Raw genomic sequence first — 18,796 nt, 5'->3', positions numbered from 1 at the left:
TTATGGATAGGGGGCAGTATTTTCACGGCCGGATAAAAAATTTACCCGATTTAATCTGGTTATTACTCCTGCCCAGAAACTAGAATATGCATATAATTGGTAGCTTTGGATAGAAAACACTCCAACGTTTCTAAAACTGTTTGAATGGTGTCTGTGAGTATAACAGAACTCAAATGGCAGGCCAAAACCTGAGAAGATTCTGTACAGGAAGTACCCTGTCTGACCATTTCTTGGCCTTCTTTGTCATCTCTATCCAAAATAGAGGATCTCTGCTGTAACGTGACACTTTCTAAGGCTCCCATAGGCTCTCAGAAGGCGCCAGAACGTTGAATGATGACTCTGCAGTCTCTGGCTGAAAAACAGTAGCGCATTTGGATAGTGGTCGATCTGAGAACAATGAGACGGGTGCGTGCGTGCATGTGAAGAGTCCATTTTACTTTTTCAGTCTTTGAACGAAAACAACCAATCCCTGTCGGAATATTATCGCTATTTTACGAGAAAAATCGCATAAACATTTATTTTAAACATCGTTTGACATGCTTCGAAGTACGGTAATGGAATATTTTGAACTTTTTGTCACGATACGCGCGGGCGCGTCACCCCTCGTTACCCTTCGGATAGTGTCTTGAACGCACGAACAAAACGCCGCTATTTGGATATAACTATGGATTATTTGGAACCAAACCAACATTTGTTGTTGAAGTAGAAGTCCTGGGAGTGCATTCTGACGAAGAACAGCAAAGGTAATAACATTTTTCTTATAGTAAATCTGACTTTGGTGAGGGCTAAACTTGGTGGGTGTCTAAATGGCTAGCCCTGTGATGCCGGGCTATCTATTTAGAATATTGCAAAATGTGCTTTCACCGAAAAGCTATTTTAAAATCGGACATAGCGAGTGCATAGAGGAGTTCTGTATCTATAATTCTTAAAATAATTGTTATATTTTTTGTGAACGTTTACCGTGAGTAATTTAGTAAATTCACCGGAAGTGTTCGGTGGGAATGCTAGTTCTGAACGTCACATGCTAATGTAAAAAGCTGGTTTTTGATATAAATATGAACTTGATTGAACAAAACATGCATGTATTGTTTAACATAATGTCCTAGGCGTGTCATCTGATGAAGATCATCAAAGGTTAGTGCTGCATTTAGCTGTGGTTTTGTTTTTTGTGACATTATATGCTAGCTTGAAAAATGGGTGTCTGATTATTTCTGGCTGGGTACTCTCCTGACATAATCTAATGTTTTGCTTTCGTTGTAAAGCCTTTTTGAAATCGGACAGTGTGGTTAGATAAAGGAGAGTCTTGTCTTTAAAATGGTGTAAAATAGTCATATGTTTGAAAAATTGAAGTTTTCTGATTTTTTAGGAATTTGTAATTCGCGCCACGCCTATCATTGGATATTGGAGCAGGTGTTCCGCTAGCGGAACATCTAGATGTAAGAGGTTATGACGCTCAGAACCTACCTTCGATTACCGCTGTTGACTCAACAGTAGTAAAGATTTGTTTTTGTTTTGGTCCATTCAACAACAGAGCGATACTTGCCTTGTATCAACAAGATTTTGTATCTATCTATCTATATACCTTATGTCATGCCTTATTGGAATCGTTTTATTGATAATATCTGTTGTCTCACACATACGTACTGACGAACACAATTAAGGAAGTTTATTATAAAATTATTCATTCATATTACCCTGCAAACCACTACATGAAGTTAAAAAATATATATACATTAAAATGTAGAATGTAGAAATAAGAACAGATATAGCCCTTGGATCACTCCAGACCTGACTGCCCTTGACCAGCACAAAAACATCCTGTGGCGGACTGCAAAAGCATCAAATTGTCCCTGCGATATGCAACTGTTCAGAAGTCAGGAACCAATACACACAGTCAGTCAGGAAAGCAAAGGCTAGCTTTTTCAAAAAGAAATTTGCATCCTGTAGCTCTAACTCCAAAAAGTTTTGGGACAATGTAAAGTCCATGGAGAACAAGAGCACCTTCTCCCAGCTGCCCACTGCACTGAGGCTTGGTAACACGGTCACCACCGATAAATCCATGATAATTGAACATTTCAATAAACATTTCTCTACGGCTGGCCATGCTTTCCTCCTGGCTACCCCAACCCCGGCCTACAGCTCCGCACCCCCCGCAGCTACTTGCCCGAGCCTCCCCAGCTTCTCCTTCACCCAAATCCAGATAGCAGATGTTCTGAAAGACCTGCAAAACCTGGACCCGTACAAATCAGCTGGGCTAGACAATCTGGACCCTCTCTTTCTAAAACTATCCGCCGCCATTGTTGCAACCCCTATTACCAGTCTGTTCAACCTCTCTTTCGTATCGTCCAATATCCCTAAAGATTGGATAGATGCCGCGGTTATCCCCGTCTTCAAAGGGGGTGACACTCTAGACCCAAACTGTTATAGACCTATATCCATCCTGCCCTGCCTTTCTAAAGTCTTCGAAAAGCCAAGTTAATAAACAGATCACTGACCATTTCAAATCCCACCGTACCTTCTCCGCTGTGCAATTCGGTTTCCGAGCTGGTCATGGGTGCACCTCAGCCACGCTCAAGGTACTAAATGATATCATAACATCATCATCTGTGCCTGTGCCATCAAACCCCTACAACTCATCCAGAACGCCGCAGCCCATCTGGTGTTCAACCTTCCCAAGTTCTCTCACGTCACCCCGCTCCTCCGCTCTCTCCACTGGCTTCCAGTTGAAGCTCGCATCCGCTACAAGACCATGGTGCTTGCCTACGGAGCTGTGAGGGGAACGGCACCTCCGTACCTTCAGGCTCTGATCAGGCCCTACACCCAAACAAGGGCACTGCGTTCATCCACCTCTGGCCTGCTCGCCTCCCTACCTCTGAGGAAGCACAGTTCCCGCTCAGCCCAGTCAAAACTGTTCGCCGCTCTGGCACCCCAATGGTGGAACAATCTCCCTCACGATGCCAGGACAGCGGAGTCAATCACCACCTTCCGGAGACACCTGAAACCCCACCTCTTTAAGGAATACCTGGGATAGGATAAAGTAATCCTTCTAACCCCCCCCCTTTAAAAGATTTAGATGCACTATTGTAAAGTGGTTGTTCTACTGGATATTATAGGTGAATGCACCAATTTGTAAGTCGCTCTGGATAAGAGCGTCTGCTAAATGACTTAAATGTAAAATGTAAAATCATCGATAAAAGACAGTACTGTGCAGCCGTCTTCATCGACCTGGCCAAGCCTTTCGACTCTGTCAATCACCGTATACTTATCGGCAGACTCAATAGCCTTGGTTTCTCAAATGACTGCCTCGCCTGGTTCACCAACTACTTCGCAGACAGAGTTCAGTGTGTCAAATCGGAGGGCCTGTTGTCCGGACCTCTGGCAGTCTCTATGGGGGTACCACAGGGTTCAATTCTCTGGCCGACTCTTTTCTCTGTATATATCAACGATGTCGCTCTTGCTGCGGGTGATTCCCTGATCCACCTCTACGCAGACGACACCATTCTGTATACATCTGGCCCTTCTTTGGACACTGTGTTAACTAACCTTCAAACAAGCTTCAATGCCATACAACACTCCTTCCGTGGCCTCCAACTGCTCTTAAACGCTAGTAAAACCAAATGCATGCTTTTCAACCGTTCGCTGCCCGCACCCGCCCGCCTGACTAGCATTACAACTCTGGACGGTTCTGACCTAGAATATGTGGACAACTACAAATACCTAGGTATTGCGTCTCTGGCAAGAGGTGATGATGACAATGTTGATCCAGTGCGTCTCTGGTGCAATACTGTTTGGTAGAGACAAGACTGTACAATCTAGGGATCAAATCTGAGTCAACTTGACTAGGCTGGGAGGTTGGAAGTGAAAAAGATGACAGATTTGAGTCTGGAATCATTTCCTTATCGGACACCGGATCAATTCCTATGAACCGCTACCCATTTATTTTCTCTCTGACACTGTGTTAACTAACCTTCAAACGAGACTGTAAACTCTCCTTCCAGACTCATATCAAACATCTCCAATCCAAAATCAAATCTAGAATGGGCTTTCTATTTCGCAACAAAGCCTCCATCACTCACGCCGCCAAACTCACCATCCTACCGATCCTCAACTTCGGCGTTGTCATCTACAAAACAGCTTCGAGTACTCTACTTAGCAAATTGGATGTAGTCTATCACAGTGCCCTCCGTTTTGTTACTAAAGCCCCTTATACCACCCATCACTGCGACCTGTATGCTCTAGTCGGCTGGCCCTTGCTACATATTCATTGCCAGACCCACCGGCTCCAGGTCATCTATAGCTCTATGCTAGGTAAAACTCTGCCTTATCTCAGCTCACTGGTCACGATAACAACACCCACCTGTAGCACGCGCTCCAGCAGGTATATCTCACTGGTCATCCCCAAAGCCAACACCTGCTTTGGCCACCTTTCCTTCCAGTTCTCTGCTGCCAGTGACTGGAATGAATTGCAAAAAATCGCTGAAGCTGGACTTACATTTCCCTCACTAACTTTAAACATCAGCTATCTGAGCAGCTAATCAACTGTTGCAGCTGTACATAGTCCATCTGTAAATAGCCCACCCAATTTACCTACCTCATGCCCATATTGTTTTATTTACTTTGCTGTTCTTTTGCACACCAGTATCACTACTACACACCTTCATCTGCTCATCATTATCTGCTCATCTATCACTCCAGTGTTAATCTGCTAAATTGTAATTACTCTGCTACTATGGCCTATTTATTGCCTTTCTTTTCTTTCTATTGTGTTATTGACTGTACGCTTGTTTATTCCATGTGTAACTCTGTGTTGTGGTTTCTGTCGCACTGCTTTGCTTTATCTTGGCCAGGTCGCAGTTGAAAATGAGAACTTGTTCTCAACTAGCTTACCTGGTTAAAAAAAAAAAGGTGAAATAAAAAAATAAAAAATATAAAAAAATTGAACCAATTCTAATGACCACCCAGAAACAGTGTTGCATCTTTTTTTAAATGGTTTCATGTAAAGAATCTGTGGCAAGACATCAGTAGATTTATAATGGAACAAATTCATGAAGATTTGACACAATTATGGAGAGAAGTCCTGCATGAATTCTTTACCTACGATAGAAATAATTTGGATGGATATCTTTATTTGTTGTTCACCCGCCGTACAGTAGGTGGCGGCAATAGGTGTAGTCTGCCATAAAACCTTAAAGAACAAGACAACAGAAAGTTGTTGACGCGGACAGCTAGCGACGAACAGTTCATATCATACAAAGAAACAGTAGCTTCAACAATGGATCGGGTAAATCTGGTTTTAACATTATATGCCCGCTGTGTTTTATAAAATGTCTAGGCCTAGTTTTCATCATATTTGAACCTCCACGTTGCTGTGTTCTGTTTGGGCAGGCAGGTAGCATTTCCGCTAAAATGAGATATTCGAGGGATGCACCCAAATCAGAGGTTTAGACTGACTTAATACAATATTTGGTTTAATGATCAACTGTAAACTTCTTGTGGCCAACAGGACAAAGCTAGTCCGTCCCCCTCCACCCTCCAGGAGTCCCCAGGTCCACCACCTCTCCGTACTTTACTGCTGGTTCTGGTCGACTGTAGGAAAACACCGGGGCAGAGTGGAACTGAGAGACGAGAAGAGGAACATGGAGATATGATTTCATTAAGTAAGAACCATGGTGTGTGGATTAGTCTGCTTCTGTAACAATTAATTGGTAAATTATACTGTTAAAAATATTTGATAGTTCCACCCAATTTTGAGAAGTGTAACTTGGTCCCCCCCAAAAAGCGTTTGATTTTACCTAATTTTAACGTTTTTATGAAGAGCACATGTTAGATTTCATAACATGTTTTCCCATCTCAAGAGGTTATATGAAAATACATACTGTAGTAAGTGTCAATGTGCTAAATAAAGTAACAGGGGATTACTGAAAACAACACAACCACCAGATTACAGTGGTAAAATAGTCCTTTAAAATCAGCCATAAATTTGCTTATGACAGTGGTAATGGAAGCTAGTTTTGTTCCACAGGGAGTGAGAATTGAATGCTTGCTTCACAAAAAAATAAATATTCTGCCATATTAATTTCTGGGTAAAATGGTTCACTTGCTCAGTTTTCTACAAAAAACACCAGAGAATCGGTAAGACTACAACCAGCAAACATGCTTTTACTCTATGATTTGACATTCAATGTTTCTTTTGCCCAAAAAATGTAAGTAACAGTTTCACCATATTAAAACATGGGTTGATCTTAAAATGAGGGACAGATGTAAATGAATCACTAATTACATGAAATAAATAATGTTCAGAAATGACTGTCAAAGTCACCAAATAACTAGGGCTTTACATTCACACTAATAATTTCCTATTAAACTGATTATACCATAATTATACCATAATCAGTTTAATAGGATATGATTAGTGTGCATGTAAAGCCCTAGTTATTTGGTGACTTTGAGTATGGCATTAGTCATGTAAACACCTTACTCTGCTTATCTTAATTGGTGTAAGTTTATAACAGAAGTAAGCATACCCCTTTAAAAACACCTGGTTTTCTGAACAATCTTTAGAATGATTAGGACACGTAAACGCTTTAATCAGAGTTAGAGGTGTATTTAATCTGTGCATGTGCTAACACAAGCAGCGCACGCTAACTTCTTTTGCGCGAGTGCAGTGAGTTCAGAAAAAAAACTGAAAGTACGCATCTTAGAAATAGTTTTCACATACAAACTTTATACTGCTTAAAAAAAATAAGTCGCTGTGGTAGAACGTTTATTTTGACAATTTTCAGCGTTTATCAAAGTCCCATCAGGTAGCCTTATTTCAGATGTGTCCATGTAAACAGGTTTATTAGGGAAATTCTTCTTTCATAGCATGTCAATTGTGGCAAACCTCTTCAAAGTTAGGAGCGTTTGCCACAAATTAAGTGGGAAACTGTCACCAAAGTCAGCCCAGAATGAAAGTTCTTTCGAACATGACAGTACCTGTGTGTTTGTTTCTCTGTCCTGGTCCACCCAGGCCGCAGGTAGGGTCAAGGATAGCAGGGTTCAGTACACAAATCTGGTTCTCGGTAGGTCCAGGTCTAAACGCCAACAGGTAAGTCCAAAACAGTCCAGCTCGTACACGGTAAATCCAGACAATGTAGATTGTCTCTTTCTCTATGGTTCATAGATCCTTCCCGCCCTCTCTCTCTCTCTTCCTGGTTTTTCTTGACCTTTTATCTGTGGGTCGGCTCCACCTTCTGAGGGTTCCCCTTGCTTCTGGGAATTGTAGTTTTGGCAGTCGGCCACTTTGTGATCTGTAGTTCTGATCGGGGTGGCCATTTTAGTGATCGGGCAGAGCCCGTTTATTAGTTCTGCCCTCACATATCTGACATTTATCACTCGACCCCCTTCTTTGCCACACAATGTTGAAATCAAACTCTTATACTACTTGACTATTCACAATGAACGTATTATTCTGCGCTTGTAACTTTACTCAACGATTGTAAAACTTGGAGAAATTATTGTATTAGGTGTTAACTTGAAATGACACAACGACAAGTTTCCAGTTTAACAAAGTTTACTATACCGTATGAACACACTACAAGGTAGCCATTCCACTCAAGGCTAGGTCCATCAACCACAAGACTTCCCACGCAGGCGCACTCTTGACTGAGTGATAGCCCCGTAATAACAGAAATATAGAGATACTTAACAATCTCCATCTTTTTCTTTAAAGACAAATAAAACATCAACAACATAATTAAATGTCCAAGTATTATTCAAGTTCCCCATTCCAAATGGGTTGTGTGACACAGTTTTTATTTGTATTAATCAAGCTCCCACTTTCCATTACTGAGAGCCTGTAGGAGGAGAGCCTGTAGGAGCCCAAGACCGGATGCTCCTTTTTTAGTCACAGTCAGCAAGCTGTTCCTTTGTGGTCGACCACAAAATCCGCTGTGCTTGAATAAGTTCCTTGATGCTGCTTATCTCAAGACAAAGTTTTTCTCTGTGACAGACTTGGTTGACTTCACAGCATCAACTAAACTACAGGTAGAATGTGTCGTTTTGTCTCACCAGTGGTAAGCTCTGAGAACAGAGTTGCATGAAAGATAGCATTGTCAATTCCATCCGCAAGAGCAAGGGTTTCTCCAGCAAGTGTGCTTCGGACAACCCTTCTGATCCTTTTTGACTGCCAACAGATAGGTGAGAATCTTCCTCCTTCACCCATTAACACGATTAGATGTCCACCTTGTGTACCTCCATCTGTAAGGTTCCCCAGGGAAGCATCACTGAAGACAACTAGTTTCAAAGAGTCATCTTTTCCAACATGCTGAAACTTTAGTCACTTGTGATTTCAGTTTACGGACAACTTTGTTTGCCTCATGAATGGTTTGTACAGTGGCGTGTTTTGTGTTAGATGCCAAGTTGCAGCCATCAAACATTACATCAGGACTACTCTGTCTAGCAACCCATATAATTTGACCTATCTTTGACCTCAATTGATCAGCTTCAATTCCACAGAGAGGTGAATCCCTTTGTACGACTCTTGAAGAATCCATGTGAATGGGTTGAAGATTCTTGATATAGCTCTCCTGTTGCATCAGTATTGTTCCATCAACTGTAATAAACTCCATGCCAACATAACAAAAATGATCATGCTCCTCACGGCCGACCTGGAAAACAGCTTTGAGGTGTGGAATCAGTTGTAGCAAAGGTCTGTGAGCCACCCCAGATAAAGTCTTCAACATGACAGGCAAGTACTCCAGTCACATTGCAGTCTTGATCAAGCCAATAGAAGACTGCAGGATCCACTTGTGACATTTTTCCACCTGTATTCAGCATTGTTGCCTTGACTTTGTTATACCAGTAGAGTGATGCATTTGCCAGGCCATACACATCATTTTTTGTTTCCACAGTGTTCCATCGCTCTTAGCTTCAGGCGGAGGTTGGATGTGAATGTCTCTTGACAGCTGTTCCCTGCAAAAATGCAGATTTGATGTCTATGGAATTAAGTTTCCATTTTTTTCTGGCAGATCACTGTCATGAGTGACTCTGAGGTGCATGTCGGTGAGTCTTTTGGGAGTTGTTTAGCAGCCAGCTCCTCAAAACCTCCAGCCACTAGATGTGGTTTAGGCACTATTCCAGTTAAGGATTCTTTAAGGGTACACACCCACCTTGTTGAGACACATTTTTGGCCAATGTCTTTGACTTCCTCAAACATTCAATTTTTCCTCCAATTACTGAGCTCATCAAGCTTAGCTGAGTCAAATGACACATCCTTTGTTTCTGGTACATCATCATTTTGAATGGCATTCTGTTTTTCTCGATTTTCCATTGGTTCAATTCTGAGATGATCTACAAGTGACAGGTCAGCTGACCCCGTTGTACCAGAAAGTGTAGCTGGTTCAGAGTACTGCAAGTTGTACCAGTTCTGGTGTTTTACTTTTCCTGCTCGTCCAATGACGGTTGCTGTATGTGGAATACCACGTTCTCTGTCCATGTATTTAACAGTTTGTCCAGTTTTCAGATTGGAACAACCATGTTGTCTTAACACATGTGGCTGTTGAATGTTTTCCTCATTTGAACGCTCAACAGTATTACCTGTGTCATGGTTGTCTCTGCTCCATTTCCTGTGTCAGTTTCAATGTCCATATCATTGGATGTGACATCTGGTAGGTTTGTGTCTGTTACTGTGTCCTTTTTGTCATTTTCATTAGGAGACTGATTCTCAGCATCAGCCCCTCTATCTTGATCATTTAATTTCCGCAATCTTGAGTGATGCACCCTGACAATGATGCCTCCGTGCCTCACAAATATCACCACACCATCTTGGCCAATGACTACTCCCGGTCCTTTCCACTCTTGACAGTCAACTCGTTTGTAGTACACTTTGTTTCCAGTTTCGTACTTCTCATAGGTGGGTCGTAGCTGTTTACGCAGAGCCCTGCGAATTCTTTCTGAGCACTCTGCTTCAGTGAACGCTTTTCTCGCTGCATGTAGTGCTGACAGGTGCTGTCCCACCCATGCACTCACACTGGTCCCTTCTAGTGCTGGTGGCTTGTCAACCAGTACAGAGGGAAGATTAGGGTTATGCCTGAACACTAGTTGGTATGGGCTGTTGCCATGAACATTGTGCATTGAGTTTTTTGCCATCAAAGCCCAATCTAGGGCTGTTTTCCAGTCACATCCATTGTCTTGCTTCACTTTCAGCATGATCTCTGTGAGTGTTTGATTTTGTCTCTCCAGAATGTATGCAGCAGTTGTCTTTACTTCCATGTTGAATTTCTCTGCCATTTCTCTTATTTCATTATTATTGAGTTCTCCTCCATTGTCACTGTACAATTTCTGGGGCGGGCCATGCACACTTATCCAGGAATGAATGAAGTGCTTGATGATGTCACTGGGTTTCTTTGTATTCACAATGCTTCCAGCACTGAAGCGTGTGAAGTGGTCCATTATGTGAAGGTATCACACATTTGGTCCTAGCTCATTTAGATCTACAGCCACTGTTTCATTGTACTTGGAAGCCAGTGGCAAACCAACAGCTGGTTTGGCCTTAGGTTTACTGTATTTTTGACATGTCTCACAACTGTTAACTATCTGCTGTAGAATAGAAATACTCTCATCATCATTATTCCCTGAACTGCTGAGTAACTTCTGACGTCTGTCAACTGTAGCATGTCCAAACTGTTTGTGAAGCTTTAACAATACTTTGTGTTTTTTCTTTTGTGTTCATGTTTTCTGTGACTGTCAGAATCTCATTTTTACATGGACTCTGTGTGATGTATTTGTCTAAAATATTTACACAATAGTGGTCTGAGGTAGTAAGTTCAAGAGTCACTGGTTGTTTAAACATCATTGCCTTGTCATTTTTATGTCTAGTACAGCCCCTGCCTTCTTGAGGGAAGCTTTGCTTAATAGTAAGGGGACATCTGTAGGGACCACCTCTGTTTCAATGTGACACTTAGTCTGACCAATTTTTGCTGGTATCTTAACTCTCTTGGTAGAATGGATGATTCTCCCATCTCCAAATTTGAAAGCTCTGTTGCTTGGTGTGTCAATCATATTTTGTACTTCTTTCATATTTAGTTCACTGACATAACTATCAAGCCATTTTGCACCACACACTGTCCGTGTACATGCAGTATCAATCACAGCAGATCCTAAGGATTCAACTATAAAAAAATCTCAGTATCAGAAGCAGATTTGTTTGAAAACAGTGTAATGTTACACTCCTCTATCTCTGTGTTTATATTTTGCTCTGTTAGTTTAACTTGTTCATTTTTATGAGGATAGTCTAACCCAATGGTAAGTGCTTTGACAAATAGCACATTTTGATCTCCTTCCATATTTGTCCAGTGGATTTGTGCCGGGCAATGGCGCCCTCTTCTGGTTGTTTTGAGAACGTGACTTGTTGGCACCTTTTCTCTGCTGCTCAGTGTGATATGCTGCGTCACCTGCAATCCATCTGTTATTGGCGCGACCGACGTCTTTTCACCAAAAATGATTTTTAGTGCCGACTTCATTGATGCAAAAGTCAGCAGAGCACAAGCAGTCAAAGCCAACTGTTTCTCCCTACCATCTAGACAGGCAGTATATACTGTTAGGGTTTAACCAACTATTTGTTAGCATAACCTATATAAAATAACAGAGAAGCTATGCCACAATATTAAGTATATAAACAATAGACAATTGAATACTGCTATATGTTAGAGAAAGTGGCTCATGTGATGGTGGGTCATGTGGACAGAAGGCTGATGCTTCAAAACAGGGTTTTGCAAGAGATTTTTGCTGAACAACAGCAATAACAAGATAATGGTTGCAATGTAGGGGTTTTAGAGAACTGTGCATTGTGTAACAAGGTGTAGGCAGCTGACTTAGTGATAGGAGGTTGTGAAACCCATCACAAGGGGAGCATGTAAGGAACAGGTAGAGTGGAGAAACAACAGTATAAGTAAAATCACTGGGAATTGAGTGGTTGCTGACTCTTGAGTATACACTAAGAAGATAAGATCAAACGCCTGGCAACATGTGATGCGTCACGAGGTTGGGACCAACCTGCACGCCAACGATAGGCTGGAGTAAGTCTAAACCACACCCAGTCTCTACTCTGACAGGCCCAGCAAGGAGGGGGAACTAAGTCTGTCAAGAAGTATTTAAAGAAGAACTTGTGATGACATTTCAGTTCTCTGTCTGCCCTGCGTGGTGTTTCAGTGAGCCCGTATATACGAACGACATATTTACCATTCAAGAGTTTGCATTAATTAAAGTACAAAGAAATGAGTAGTTACTCTGCTGACTATTTTGTTCCGACACCAGATTCGAATTGACGCGACCCGACACTAGCAACTTGAAAGCTAACACTGCATCCGGGAGAACCATGTCGTACTTGGGCATCCTATTGTACCTTTGTTCGAAATCAATGATGTAGTCCGTCATTGCAACCGAAATATCTCTCGTAACACTGTCAAAGTTTGAAACAGCCTCGTAGGCACGGTCTTAAGACTAATTTAAGAAATACAGAATCCAGTGCCTTGATCAAAGTTCCCATACCATCATCATTGTTCAAATCCTCAACGGATATTTCCAGTGCTGTATCTCTCGCGCTGTATCTCTAGCGATAATACCACCGCAAGTGCTTGCTTTTTCGCATCCAGATAAGTAACCCGTGTCCAGATTCCAAGTTCATTTTTCTAACTTTTGTACGACCTCTTCTCGTCAAAGCGAGGTGGCACATTGTAGTTATTAAATCAAATCAATTTTATTTATATAGCCCTTCTTACATCAGCTGATATCTCAAAGTGCTGAACAGAAACCCAGCCTAAAACCCCAAACAGCAAGCAATGCAGGTGTAGAAGCACGGTGGCTAGGAAAAACTCCCTAGAAAGGCCAAAACCTAGGAAGAAACCTAGAGAGGAACCAGGCTATGAGGGGTGGCCAGTCCTCTTCTGGCTGGGCCGGGTGGAGATTATAACAGAACATGGCCAAGATGTTCAAATGTTCATAAATTACCAGCATGGTCAAATAATAATAATCACAGTAGTTGTCGAGGGTGCAACAAGTCAGCACCTCGAATAAATGTCAGTTGGCTTTTCATAGCCGATCATTGAGAGTATCTCTACTGCTCCTGCTGTCTCTAGAGAGTTGAAAACAGCAGGTCTAGGACAGGTAGCACGTCCGGTGAACAGCTCAGGGTTCCATAGCCGCATCCTCTGCAACCAATGTTAACTCGAAATGACACAACGACAAGTTTCCAGTTTAACAAAGTTTACTATATCGTATGAACACACTACAAGGTAGCCATTCCACTCAAGGCTAGGTCCATCAAACACAAGACTTCCCACGCAGGCGCACTCTTGACAGAGTGATAGCCCCGTAATAATGGAAATATAGGGATACATACAACATGAACTTAACATTAGGTGGGTTAAAATCGTTCTAGAAGTTACACAGGGTTGATGGAGGGACTTGTCAAAATTCAGAATTGTCACTTTAGCACGTCTTTATTCATATGATTTAATAACAGATTTAAAATGTAATACTGGTGCACAATTTCTACTGGAAAAATAGCAAAAGGCCTTCATTTCATGGATGGACCCATCTGTTTATGGACCCATATTTGCAAAACCTAAGTATTCAATGTCTTTGTTTCACAGGGGACATCTCTAATCGTTGCTCTCTTAGAGGGAGGGGCTTATCATCTGGGGAGCCTCAACAACATCATGATGCTGACAAGAAAGAGAAGAGTCTCTCCAGATCAGAACACCTCAAGAAACACCAGCATAGAGGTATAGGGAAGAAACCTCACCGCTGCTGCTCTGACTGTGGCAAGAGTTTTGCTAAACAAGACTTGACAATTCATGAGCAAATTCACACTCTAGAGCATGCATCTAAAACCTTAACATCTCATCAGAGAATTAATTCAGGGGAGGGACCTTATACCTGCTTTGATTGTGGGAAATACTTAAATCAGTCAGGAGCCCAGACTAAACACAAACACACAGGAGAGAAGCCTTATAGCTGTGATCAGTGTGGGAAGAGCTTCAATCACTCAGGAGCCCTGACTACACACCAACGCATACACACAGGAGAGAAGCCTTATAGCTGTGATCAGTGTGGGAAGAGATTCAATCACTCAGGACACCTGACTATACACCAACGCATACACACAGGAGAGAAGCCTTATAGCTGTGATCAGTGTGGGAAGAGCTTCAATCGATCAGGACAACTGACTACACACCAACGCATACACACAGGAGAGAAGCCTTATAGCTGTGATCAGTGTGGGAAGAGATTCAATCACTCAGGAGACCTGACTAGACACCAACGCATACACACAGGAGAGAAGCCTTATAGCTGTGATCAGTGTGGGAAGAGATTCAATCACTCAGGAGCCCTGACTACACACCAACGCATACACACAGGAGAGAAGCCTTATAGCTGTGATCAGTGTGGGAAGAGCTTCAATCGCTCAGGAGCCCTGACGAGACACCAACGCATACACACTGGAGAGAAGCCTTATAGTTGTGATCAGTGTGGGAAGAGCTTCAATCAATCAGGAGCCCTGACTACACACCAACGCATACACACAGGAGAGAAGCCTTATAGCTGTGATCAGTGTGGGAAGAGCTTCAATAATTCAGCATACCTGACTACACACCAACGCATACACACAGGAGAGAAACCTTACTTCTGTCTATGTGGAAAGAGCTTTGCTCATTCAGGGTCACTGAAAAAACACAAGGAAGCACAAACATGTTTTCTTTCATCTCCCTCCTCTCTGCCACCTGTTCCAGATTCCTAAATAAAGTTTAAGTGGATAATAAACCTGTTATCCATCTCCCATTCTCTAACAGTTTACTAAGTCTGATTACCATGGTAACCTGTGTAGCATAATATGCAGCTCTGGATCCATATGTATCAACCGTTTTGGAGTAGGAGTGCTGTGTGTGTGGTGGGGGTGTTCAGAGCTGTATCTTATTTCATTAACTCCTATTTTTCATTAAATAATGGACAATAATATATCTCCACTAGTAGGTGTATATTCATGTGTGGGGGAAATGTTGTCTGAAGAGAGAGCTTTGAATTGTAAATCTTGTCTCATACAATCATTGGTTCCTGTAGGTGCTGGGTAGAGATGTGAGGGAGAGACGGTCATGACCCCCTCAGACATTTTGACAGAACGTCCAGAATATGTTCTATAAGTTACATGCAGGAACCAAACGTTAATGATGAATAATGTAAATCATGCAAATATAACTTGTCTGTGTAAGCAGTATATAAGAGAACTAACGGGACTTCCCCGAAAGAGCTCCTGACGGACCTGTACTATGGTGCATTAAGTTTGTTGGAACATCTCCAGCTTGCTGATATAAAGGAATGATTCATTTATGTTTGACTTTGATTCCCTGCTGGTAATTTCCATGACGTATTCATGGAAATTATGAATGTTCTCCAAGCCTCCCTCCGCCATCGGTGCCATAGACGTGCACAAAAGTCGCGATGGATGGAGACTAACGACTATTTTGTCTAAGTAACACTATAGTGGCCTGGAAATATGACATTGCGAAAGTAAGCAAATGTTTTGTAGGAAACAACTTTGACATCATTATCATGTCGTCAAATGGATGGCAATGTTGTCATTAGCTACAAGTTCATCAAAAATGCTAACGACAGTTAGCTAAGATTTGGTGGTATTCCCTCAATCTTAGCGAGCTAGCTAACGTTATGCTGCATATCTACAGTCAATCTGGCGAACGTCAAAATGATGACAAAAGGTTTTCTTACTAATTATTTGCCTCCTTTTGCAATGTCATTGTATTTCCAAGCCACCGTAATTAACGTTTTGAAGAAATCAGCTCTCATTGACGAAACATTGAGTAGAATGCTCGATCAGTCGGACACGCTTCTTAGATAGGGGCTTGCTTGTTCGTTCTTGTTTGAGAATATACATAGCTAGCTACCATAGTGATCCCCACGAGAGTATCTAATTTCAGTGCATCATTCATATGGCTGGGAGTAGACGTGACAATATCCAGATTGGGGGGGTATGTTTTTTATATATATTTTTTTATTTATTAAACCACAGGAGCTCACTCTCAATGTTCAAAATACACCAGAGAGCATCATTTAGCCACAGAGGATCAATAGTTTCAAAAAAATAACTGTGGATTAAGTTTAAGATTCATCACAAGCACATACTGCCGAGCCCTTTCCCAACAACGCAGAGTTAAAAAGTAAGATTTTTTTTTTCAAAGGAATATAGTAACACAATAAAATAACAATAACGAGGCAAGGTACAAGGAGTACCGGTACCGAGTCAATGTGCAAGGATACAAGGTAGTTTAGGTAATTGTGGTAATATGTAAAAGTGACTAGGCAATCAGCACGTGTGTAATGTTGAGATGGAATTGTCAATCCTTAAAGCAGAAGCCAAGGGGATAGTGGTTAAAAACAAATGGAAAGAGTTGTGGAAAAAGGAGAGAAAAGGAAGACCCCTGTATAAGATCCAGGAAAAGGTGGGGGCAGACAGGTCCTCAGGCCGAGAGAGAAGGGAGGAAAGTGTAGTCACAAGGCTGAGACTGGGACACACAAGGCTCAATAGTACATTGAAATTGGTGGGGAAACATCTGACTGGGAGGTGTGATCATTGCCAGAAATATGTGAGGGAAAGGGAGCGATTGTTATTAGATTTGAGGAGTAATGGGGTTGAAGAGCCAGGATTAAGTGAACTGCTGGAGAAATCTTCAGGGGATGAAGAAGAAAAAAAGAGCGCAAACTAGAAGCTATTAGGCCCTAAACAGAGAGTACATAGTGGCAGAATACCTGACCTCTGTGACTGACCCAAAATTAAGGAAATCTTTGACTATGTACAGACACAGTGAGCATAGCCTTGCTATTGAGAAAAGCTGCCGAAAGCAGACGTGGCTCTCAAGAGAAGACAGGCTATGTGCAATGCCCACAAAAATGAGGTGGAAACTGAGTTGCACTTCCTAACATCCTGCCAAATGTATGACCATATTATGACACATATTTCCCTCAGATTAAACAGACCCACAAATAAATTAGAAAACAAATACAATTTTGATAAACTCACATATCTTTTAGGTGAAATACCACAGTGTGTCATCACAGCAGAAAGGTTTGTGACCTGTTGCCACAAGAAAAGGCCAACCAGTGAAGAACAATCACCATTGTAAATACAACCTATTTTTATGTTTCCCTTTTGTACTTTACCTATTTGCACATCATAACAACACTGTTTTTAGACATAATATGACATTTGATATGCCTTCTTTCTTTTGGAACTTTTGTGAGTGTAATGTTTACTGTTCATTTTTTTTATTGTTTATTTCCCTTTAGTTTATTATCTATTTCACTTGCTTTGGCAATGTAAACATATGATTCCCATGCCAATGGAGCCCCTTAAATTGAAAATGAGGGAGAGAGAGAGATAAAGAAAAGAGAGAGAGAGAGAGAGTAGGGTTGTACACAGAAGTTAGATGGTAATTCTATACGTACATTCCAACATGGTGACAAATACTGACATTTAATCAATTACAAATTATATGACCCTCCCCTGGAATAAACAAAAAAACACTAAACCCTCCCCCTGACTGAAATTGAAAAAGCATGACCCTCCCCCATTTCCTAAGGGAAATACAGTAATTGCATACATTTCTGCCTGTCCCTAAAGCAAGAGTTCTTAAACGTTTTCAGCCTGGGATCCAAATGAGAAATTCTGTGTTTTCCTGGGACCCAAGCTCATGAAAATATGCAACTATCTGTAGACCAGAAAACCCCCACACAGTCCTAATGAGAGCATGTCTATTCTGGGCTCTGTTTTTGACAGTGCAACACTGAGGTCATGCTCAGCCTTGAAACTGTTTCTGTACATGTTTTTTAAGTATGTCAGAATTGAGAACCCTGACTCACATAGGTATGTGGTGCCAAACTGGACCAGAACATCTACTGCTTTCTCAGTCAGGCAGGAGACAGCTTCCTACTGTAGATGAGCAACCCAGAACTGTGTAAGTGTGTTTGCCTCAAAAAGCATCTTGCTTCAGTCAGTTTATTCCAGTTAAGAATAACAATTATTATTGTATTTTAACAGCAACAGTTCCAACCTAGACTAGTTTTCAACAATAATTTCTACAGTAAGATGTACAGTAGGCCAGATCATTTTTCATATTCATCTGTACTGTTACTAGGGTTGCACTATCAGTAGCTAGCTTGCTTTTGCGAATGTTAGCTATTAGCTGTGTACAAGGCCAGGAGATTGTTTGAAAGAGAAACATCTACTACTATGAGAGTTAGTTAGTACTCCCTTATTACTGCTTATAATCACCTGTTATTAAAATAAACAATGCCTTGCTAGATTACTTACTTTTCCACTATCGAAGCACTGTTTCCTGAAGCATTCTGCCCTGTTCTGAAAGAACTCCCTGGGTTTACCGTCATGTTGTGGATGTTTGGCCAGGACGTGTCGTTTTATTAATTTGTTCGTTATGCGAGTCTAATTGCTAAGCACTTCCACACACAAAACACATTGTTTGCGCTCCTCGTTATACGCTTGTATGAAAGAGAGAGAAACTCATCGCAGTATATGCGTTTCATGACAATAGAGCTCAGTCAGAACTTGTGGCTAGCATGAGTCCATTTGATGACAGCAGTGAGTGACGGCGAGTGGGAATGACAAGTCAGTGGCTGACTGCGCATCATCTGCTGCCTGAACGACAGCGCTGCGTTGTGTGTGTCGCGGAGTGATCTTCAAGAAAACTGCAGAAAAAAAGATCCGGTAAACCCGGAAGCACACAGGCAT

General features: G+C 41.7%; 1 long non-coding RNA gene across 1 annotated transcript; it reads right to left on the bottom strand.

The window, feature by feature from the left end:
• Window positions 1-5,062: 5,062 nt before the first annotated feature.
• On the bottom strand, window positions 5,063-18,746 carry LOC115177771 (uncharacterized). Its single transcript, XR_003872488.1, has 2 exons — window positions 18,362-18,746; window positions 5,063-5,615 (listed from the first exon to the last, which is right to left on the bottom strand). It is a non-coding gene; the product is annotated as an uncharacterized LOC115177771 (long non-coding RNA).
• Between the last annotated feature and the right edge of the window lie 50 nt (window positions 18,747-18,796).

Source organism: Salmo trutta, chromosome 38 (genome assembly GCF_901001165.1).
Source record: "Salmo trutta chromosome 38, fSalTru1.1, whole genome shotgun sequence".
NCBI lineage: Eukaryota > Metazoa > Chordata > Actinopteri > Salmoniformes > Salmonidae > Salmo > Salmo trutta.
Note: the sequence above shows the minus strand (reverse complement) of the source record. Positions and strands in the feature narration are given on the sequence as shown.